Here is a 9,678-nt window from a genome sequence, read left to right as displayed (position 1 = left end):
CTTACAGCTAACATTTCTGCCCTCACTTAACAGAAAAGCAGCTCCGAGTCTAAAATGAGGTCTTTTCTGGCGCTTTGTCCTTACAACCTGAGGCCTGAAACTTACTGGCTTACTGGTTTGGGGTTGTGTTCTTTGTTTTCTTTTGTGTGATTTGGGTTTTTTAAATGGCTAATATGGCACTTTTGGACAATGCTATCCCAGCAGCAGTTAAAGCTTAACATGACTGTTTTAAATCTGTTGTTTAACACCTCATGGTATATGAGGAATAAAATTGTAGAAGCTGTGTTTGAAAACAAGAACAGCAAATAGTTGTTTGCCAGGGTAGTATGTGTTTTGTGAGGATACCTTTAGCATACTTCCTGCTATCAAGGGCACATACATCAGCACAATCTAAACAAAAATTCACTTTTTTAGCAAAGTACATTCAATTGAACATTTCATACAAATCAAATATAGCAAAATGACGATGGCTGTTAGCTCCCATGTTCAAGTGCAATTTTTTAAAGTGCTGTCTTACTAAGTCTCGTTTATTAACTAATTTATTTTACTATGAAAACAAACGGAAGAAATCAAGTGAGAAAATTACATGCACTAACTTACCTGACAGAGTTTTCCAAACTTGATTCCATGTAGCGCAACTTATTGACAAATGTATGTGGAAGACACGGGAGCAATTGTGGCTCAGTTGTTCCTTAGCTAAGGAAATCCGAGTAAGTAGTGATTGGAGCATACAGGGTCAGCATCAGGGATAGTTCAGTTTTAGACTTCTAACATAAGCGACTAGTTAGTAAACAGACAGAAGATGGTTTTCAAGAACAAGCAAGTCTTGTAAATTAGTATGAATGTAAGTGCTAGGAAGGATATAGTGGGCTGCGTTTAAACATTCCGTGTTCGTACTCCTTTTTGTATGTTTATACTGTTGATGCCATATTAATATGAAATAATTTGTTGCATAGTGTCTTTATTTGTATAAATGTTTGTATGCATGGTATATTGTAATGGCTTTGCCTGTATTTATTGCAATGACTGCCAGCTCATGGGAGCCCTGTTACACATGATAACTAAATGGGGTGTTCACACTGACTCAGATACACCAGTTGGAAAACTATATACATATATATAATGTGTATATATATATATGTATATACCTATATTTGTGTGCGTGTGTGTGTGCGCGCGTGTCTTTTTATTAACCATTTGTATATAAAATATCCGTCAAATCACAAGCAGAGTTATTTTACAGTTTATTTGCAGTGACTTCTAAGGCAGTACTGTTTAGCACTTTGATATTAAAATCTTGCTCATGTTTTGCTAAATTCAAATAATATTTAAAAAGTTTAGTTCTAAAAAACTTTATATGCACTGTATTAAGTCAAAATTTTGTTGGTCATTTTGCTAAGGAAATTTTTGAATGTCAACCTGATGTCACTGTATCTTTTGTTAGCTTTAAACATTCTAGCTTTTGTCTTTTTTTAAACTATGCTGTTTATATGGAAATTAAATTATACAATCAAACAGATGCCAAATGAATTGCCTAATTGCTGCAAAGGATAACCCAGATATCGAGTCACTGTATGGTTTTCAAATAGTAATCTGGTATTTTATCACTTACTATGTTTGGATGTGCTTTTATGAAAAAACTATTCTTATATCAAGATTTATAGTAGTGTCAATAGGGAAACAGACTTCTAATCACTATAGTTAATATTTCCGGTTTACCTGCAGATAATATTTGGAAAAGTATTGCTTTTTGTATTGACTTTTAAGCTTATGTGCAAACATAATAGCATAATTAAATATCAGAGAAGCTAATGTTTCTTGTAGGTTGCTGTAACAAGCCTGACCAGCAAGACAAATATATTTTGACTGAATTTGCTTTTGTATATACTAAATATATATATATATACGTATATATATATACACTCACACACATGTGCGCATACAAAAACATACAGACAGAAAATCCAAAAGTATGTTTGCTTTTGTCTCCTTGTGTAAGACACAAGGTCCCTTGAGAAATGACTTTTATCTAGGGACAAATCCTGCCAGGTGCTGAGCACCAGCCAGATGAGGGCTTGCAGGTGCTTCTTGCGAGTGGGCCCTTACAAAGAATTTTCAGGCGAATCAGCATAGTACAGTAAAATTGCTTTTTTGTTGAGCAAGGTTTATTTATTAAGTGGAATGTGAGTGGGAGGTAGCAGGTTCAGAGCCCCGTGTGAGATTTCACATAGCCGGTGTCCTCCAGTCTTCCATAGATAGTCTTAACTGTGATACTCTCCCAAATCCCGTCATCTGTGGAATTGTCCTTCATGTCAACTTCAATACACAGATTCATCCTAGAGTACAACCAGTGACAGGTCACAGTGGTAAAAGAAAGAGTTAATGCAGAATAAATCTACTACCTTTCTTAGAGCTCTCTCAGTGTGAACATGCCTTTGTCTAGGCAGAATTCAGGAATATATCAGGTGTTAAGGGAGAGTGCCTTGCTTTTATTTCAGACAACAGTGTTTCAAGAGTTTCTTCACTCCGCTAACTGCAGTAGGTTTTTTCTTTTTCTTTTTTCTTTCTGGGTTTTTATTTTTTTTGTGGTGTTAACCTGTGGGTTGAAAGAAATGCTCTTGTACATATACAATGTAAATTAAAATTATTAAATTGAATAACATTTTTTTCAGAGGCCCCATGTGTGTTGAATAAGTATGCTTAATTCTGTTAAAATCTGATGTGAATTTTTTATCATTTATAAAACATTAAAAAAATTGTCTACTTGAGTCTTAAAAGTGGAAAAATTGGTGAAGCATGCTTAAGAACACTGACAATTTAACGGCTAGTCTTTTGATTAGAATAGCTTTTATATAAATACTACAAGACCTGCAGTATCTGGTTACACAATCTCAATTAGATATTGAGAGCTGGACCATGGTTGTCCCAGAGGTTGAACTACATACGGACCAGAGCAGAGAGACTACCTGCCCCTCACTGTACTGCTCCTCCAAACTAGGAAGGGATTGTAATTAACTCACAAATGATGATGGCCACAAGGGAGGGAGGGGATGGCTATAGGGCTCATGGTCCCATATAGGACCTATGTCTGTCTAGAAAGAGCTCTGATCCCATCTTCTGCCCCTTTGTGTCAGTAAATTCTGGTCAGACATCTCTCCAGCAGGCACCTGCAGCATTTTCTTTAAATGCCCGTCCAGTTCCTTTCCTTACCGCGCCTTTGCTTTGTAAGAGGGATCACTTATTCCCTGCCAGAGGAAACTGTTTGGCTACAAATACATTTTCTACAAATGCAGTTTTGAGAGGCATCTGCCACTATTCCAGGTATTGCCATAAGTACCGATGGCTCCGGCACACCTCCGTGAGAGCTGTTCTTCAGGAACTGCTTGGCTGGAGGTTACATCAAATGGTGTGCTGTGGCAGGCTGCAGGATTGGCAGCTCCTTTTTTGGAAATGTTACAAAACAAAAGTTTGCTCAAACTCTTCTAAATTATTTGTTGCTTTTTTCCTATGCCTTATTTTTAAAATTAAACTAAAAACCTTAAAATCTTTAATGAGAATGGCAATGTGTTTTGCATAATAGTCCCCCGTTAGGCAAAACACGCAGATCTTGTGACCCACCCGCACCAGGGTCTGAATTTTCACCCTACAAGAAAAAGCTCACTAAACTCACAAGTATGTCAATTTGTAATTACTTCAGGGAACGTAAGTTGTGTCCTTAGACATGGGAACGGAACTGTGTCCTGATCTAGATCACCTGCACTTGTGTCCTTATGTGCACCTTACATGCACTCCTAAACCACATCCGTGGCAGAGTCCTTGCAACGGATGTGATGCCCAGTTATTGACTGGCATGGGGGGGTTGGGCTGAGTCAGGAATATGATAGCAGGTTCCTCGAGTAGAGACCATCCTTGGACAGGAGGCTGGCACCAAGGCACCCCAAAATGAGCAACTTTCACTGGAGGTGAGTCAAATCTCTTTGTACAGCTTTCCTACCTTTACTTTTCACATTCAGGTTCATTTGTCCAATATACAAAGCTAAAATTTCAGTTATCTTGCAGAGAGGAGCCGGGGAGAGAGGGGGTTTAATTGTATAAATTAAGCATGGCTCTGACAAAAATTGGCAACTCCCTCTATGGACGCTATGAAACATGTCTTTTGATTAATTATTTGTATTATAGCAACACCTAGAGGCCACAACAGAGATCAGGACCCCATTTTGTCAGCTATCCTAATTAGCACCTCCAGTACCCAGCCGGGAGAAGCTCCAGTCCAAATAGACAAAAGAAAAAGAAAAAGGAGCAACACAGGAAAAAAGGAGTAGAGTGCCATGCCCAAGGGCATATAGCATTTCAGTCACAGAGTCAGGAGTAAAAACTTTTGTTTACTGAGCTAGTGTCCAGACAATGCTCTTACTGTTTTCCTTTTCTTTTCCTGGGCAATTTATGCTGTCACTGTATCAAATTTTATACAAACAGAATAAAAGCATTGACAAATTCAAAATAACCCATGTATTCAAATTGATCTTGTTTACCCAGCGTATATAAGTCATATATGAGCCTATTCAAAATCCTGGTCAATCACACGTTTGGACCTAAGCTGTGATACAAACTAGATAGAATTTAGAAAAGAGATATTTAGCTGGTTTTTATTAAATTAATGAAACCAACCATTAGAAATATTTCAAGATATGGATTAAACTGTAATTATGAATGGATAAAAAAGATTACCTTTTAAAAATGCCAACCTATTGATGCAGTAATTGAATAAATGGGGAGTCAATTAATCAAATTCTTAGCAGTGGATGACATATTTAAGAACTGTATTTCAGACCTACATTTGTGACAATTACCAATCCAGTGATTTGTCAAATAAAAGAAAAAGAAACTTCTTTACCATATGGAAAGAGTTTTAGCAATTTTTCTTCTGTTTTCTTTTTTAACATTAGACACCTTTACATTTATATTCATAATATGGAATGTTCTGGCTGCATCTGGTTACAGAAGAAGTTCGAATACATGAAGTTGTCACGTGTCTGTGAAAGTCGGATGAGATCAAGACTCTGACTTAAACTCAAAAAAGCAAGGATTTTCTTTAAAGAGGAGGCTGGGAGTCCAGCTGTAATTAGATATTACATATATTGCAAGATACTTATGTGTGTAAAATGGAACTACTTTAATGTCAAGGAGAAGATTCTGAAGTCATGCAAGACACAAGACCATGGGAAAAAAAAAAAAAAAAATGCCTTTTTTTCCCATTGTTTAATATTTTCATAGAGTCATAGAATCATTTAGGTTGGAATAGACCTTTAAGATCATCGAGTCCAATTGTAAACCTAACACTGCCAAGTCCACCACTAAACCATGTCCCTAAGCACCATATCTACACATCTTTTAAATACCTCCAGGGATGGGGACTCCACCACCTCTCTGAGCAGCCTGTTCCAATGCTTGACTACCCTTTCTGTGAAGAAATTTTTCCTAATCTCCAATGTAAACCTCCCCTGGCGCAGCTTGAGCCCATTTCCTCTCCTCCTATCGCTAACTACATGGGAGAAGAGACCAACACCCACCTCACTACAACCTCCTTTCAGGTAGTTGTAGAGAGTGATAAGGTCTCCCCTCAGCCTCCTCTCAAGGCCAAGCAACCCCAGTTCCCTCAGCCGCTCCTCATAAGGCCTGTGCTCCAGACCCTTCACCAGCCTTGTTGCCCTTCTCTGGACACGCTCCAGCACCTCAATGTCCTTCTTGTATTGAGGGGCCCAAAACTGGACACAGTATTCCAGGTGCGGCCTCACCAGCGCCGAGTACAGGGGGACAATCACCTCCCTGCTCCTGCTGGCCACACCATTCCTGATACAAGCCAGGATGCTGTTGGCCTTCTTGGCCACCTGGGCACACTGCTGGCTCATGTTCAGCCAGCTGTCAGCCAACACCCACAGGTCCTTTTCCGCCAGGCAGCTTTCCAGCCACTCTTCCCCAAGCCTGTAGCGTTGCACGGGGTTGTTGTGACCCAAGTGCAGGACCCGGCACTTGGCCTTGTTGAACCTCATCCAGTTGGCCTCGGCCCATCGATCCAGCCTGTCCAGATCCCTCTGCAGGGCCTTCCTACCCTCCAGCAGATCGGCACTCCCACCCAACTTGGTGTCATCTGCAAACTTACTGAGGGTGCACTCAATCCCCTCATCCAGATCATTGACAAAGATACTAAACAAGAGTGGTCCCAATACTGAGCCCTGGGGAACACCGCTCGTGACTGGTCACCAACAGGATTTAACTCCATTCACCACTACTCTCTGGGCTCGGCCACCCAGCCAGTTTTTTACCCAGTGAAGAGTACGCCCATCCAAGCCATGAGCAGCCAGTTTCTCCAGGAGAATGCTGCGGGAAGCGATGTCAAAGGCTTTACTGAAGCCCAGGTAGATGACATCCACAGCCTTTCTCTCATCCACTAAGCATGTTACCTTGTCATAGAAGGAGATCAGGTTAATCAAGCAGAACCCCCTTCCATAAGCCCATGCTGACTGGGCCTGATCACCTGGTTGTCCTGTATGTGCCGTGTGATGGCACCTCAAGATGATCTGCTCCATCTTAGATTGTTTATCACTTTTTCTTAAAAGAACAGAGAACTCTGGGCTTGTTTAGGTGGAATTTTATCTCAAATAAATAAATAAACAAGCTAAGTGACATTTAAAGACAGACATGTGTTTAAGTAGCTGAAACATCTCAAAGTCTTTAACCTGCTAAGTAATATATTAAAAAACTCCCTTCACAATAACTTCCACTGTGGTCTCTGATTAAGCACTACTGTAGAAGCGAAAGTGAATTACAGAGATGGTTTGATACTGGGGAAACTTTCAAACATAGCAGAGAGAAAACAGAAATTAATTTACCTTTCATGGGGTCTTATTATTTATCTTGCTGTGTTTCCTAATTAATTGACGATATTGATGTTTACACAGGGATTTGCTCCTTTCCAACTTCGCTTGATCCTGTGAAGAAGTCGGAATGCTGCATTTGTAGTATCACATTTATTGCCATGGCAACAGTCAGGGATTTCACAAACACTAATTAGGGCTGGCAACTTGGAATGTTTTCAGTATGGTCCCATATTATTTTCCCTCTTTTATCCATTTCTCATTATACCTTACTTTAACAATTGACTTCTTCAGTATGTATACAGGTTTTTCCCCCATGTCCTCAGGATTCAGTTAATACCTTCTCTGATTTACAGCCACCTTTCTCACACCTCTGCACACACCCAGTTAAGAAGTAACTGCAGTCTTTACCTGCCTTTGTGTTAAGCTCCATTTCTTACACTTCAAATTAATCCAAGTTTCAGTACAACCAGCTGGTTTCTATGCCAGCATGTGCAAAAGTAGTAAGGAAAGGTATGGAGGCTTAGCTGCATCTTCCCAGGCAAGCTACTTTTAAAGGTAGATGCTAAATCTTGCTCAAGGAGGAGTACAAGCCTTCTGTTTGTAGAAGCTTAAGTTCTGTGAACATCCAAAGATCATGTAAAATATTTTAGTTCAAGCATATCAAGAATGTTTATAGACATTTAATTTCATTTATAGACGTTAAATTAAAGATCTCCATATGTAATAATTTGGAGAGGTGGGCCCGTGTGAACCTCATGAGGTTCAACAAGGCCAAGTGCAAGGTCTTGCACCTGGGTCAGGGCAATCCTAAATGTGGATACAGGCTGGGCAATGAGTCGATTGGGAGCAGCCCTGTGGAGAAGGACGTGGCAATATTGGTAGATGAAAAACTAAATATGAGCCAGCAATGTGCACTCACAGCCCAGAAAGCCATTTGTATCCTGGGCTGCATCAAAAGAAGCGTGGCCAGCAGGTCGAGGGAGGGGATTCTCCCCCTCTGCTCCACTCTTGTGAGACCCCACACAGAGCACTGTGTCCAGCTCTGGGGCACCCTGCTTGAGCGGGTCCAGAGGAGGGCCACGAAGATGATTGGGAGCTGGAGCACATCCCCTATGAGGACAGGCTGAGACAGTCGGGGTTGTTCAGCCTGGAGAAGAGAAGGCTCTGGGGAGACCTTATTGTGGCCTTCCAGTACTTTAAGGGTGGCTACAGAAAAGATGAGGAGGGACTCTATCAGAGAGTCTAGTGACAGGATGAAGGGTAATGGTTTTAAACTGAAAGAGGGTAAATTTAGATTAGACATTAGGAAGAAATTCTTTACTGTGACGGTGGTGAGACAGAGAAGTTGTGGATAACCCATCACTGGAAGTGTTCAAGGCCAGGTTGTCTGGAGCTTTGAGCAGCCTGATCCAGTGGAAGGTATCCCTGCCCATGGCAGGGGGGTCTTTAAAGCTCACCTTTAAAGGTCCCTTCCAACCCAAACCATTCTATGATTCTATACTAATGGTGTACTACAGTTACCCAATTGGGTTAGTGCCCTAATTTACTCAGAAGCCTTATCAAACCCCATGTTGGTAGTGAACTTCTGAGCCTCTCCAAAAGCAAAATGTATTACTTTGTTAACAAAGAAAAAAGGCAAATTTATGATGGCATTGCCAGCAAGAGGGGAGGTTTTACTTCATTGGGCACGCTCAGGGTAAGAAAGAGATGTGTCTGCTGAGCAAAGTAAAAGATACCCATTCTGTGGATCACTTGAGAATGAGTCCCAGCTGGTTGTCAAACCATCCTCCCAATAACAAAGATATCCAAATAAAATCAAGTAGATAAAATATGCCAGTATTGACCTAATTTGGAAAGGAGATGATAAATCATACTGGTTAGAATATATTTGTACTTTAAGCCACTGCAAAAGCCTAGAACTAAAAAATAATATAACCACCTGGAGCCTCCTCTTTTGGTTACAGGTGAAGTCATATTGCTTGTTTCTAATTTAGAAAGGGTTTTGTACATTATTAACAGAAAACTAGTATTTGAATAATAAATTCTGAGTCTGACCACCATCTTTCCCTACAAGATGCGGAAGTAAAAAGCCTCTTAAATTATGGAAAAATGTCTTATAAGGTAGGAAGGAATTGAGAGTTTGTCTTGATGGTAAATTACTGAATCTTTTTAGGAGATTTTAATCAAAACCAGGGCAGAATTACTATACTTGATAAGGAGAGTTTATTGAAAGAAACAATATAATGTGCTAAAAAAGCAAACAAAGGATTTAGATTAGACATTCAGGTCAAAAGTGGAGTATTGGAAGAAGCCCTGTATTCCAACAAACACTGAGACAAGCTAACATGAACATCTAAAGAAAGCCTTTATTGAAAAAAAACTGTTGCCTCCTAAGTGTACATTTTTCCTCCCTTTTTTTGAGGAAAGACTGAACTGTGCCAGCTTGCCCAGTTTTTGACGACATTTCCCGCTGCAGTTCGCTCCAAGGATCTGTTTTAAAACCTAGTCCTAATGCTTTTGAGAAATTTGAATCCAGAGCCCTCCAGTCTTTGGGACTTTATTTTCATGACTTTGCTTTGTTCCCCCTACCCTTAATTTCAAAAGGCATAATCAGGCTCTTCGTAAGCTTTGTGAACTGGGCCACAGTCAAGAATTTCCACACTGAGTAATTTTATTACATGAAGTTTCCCACCTGCTGTACAGAGCTGTGCAACATTCAGCACAGGCATCTGCTTTTCATCTGATTTCTAATGGAAAGCCTGGTGGATTGCTGTCCCTTTGAAATTAAGGAGTTGGGGAA

This window comes from Pelecanus crispus, chromosome 2 (assembly GCF_030463565.1).
Source record: "Pelecanus crispus isolate bPelCri1 chromosome 2, bPelCri1.pri, whole genome shotgun sequence".
Lineage (NCBI taxonomy): Eukaryota > Metazoa > Chordata > Aves > Pelecaniformes > Pelecanidae > Pelecanus > Pelecanus crispus.
Note: the sequence above shows the minus strand (reverse complement) of the source record.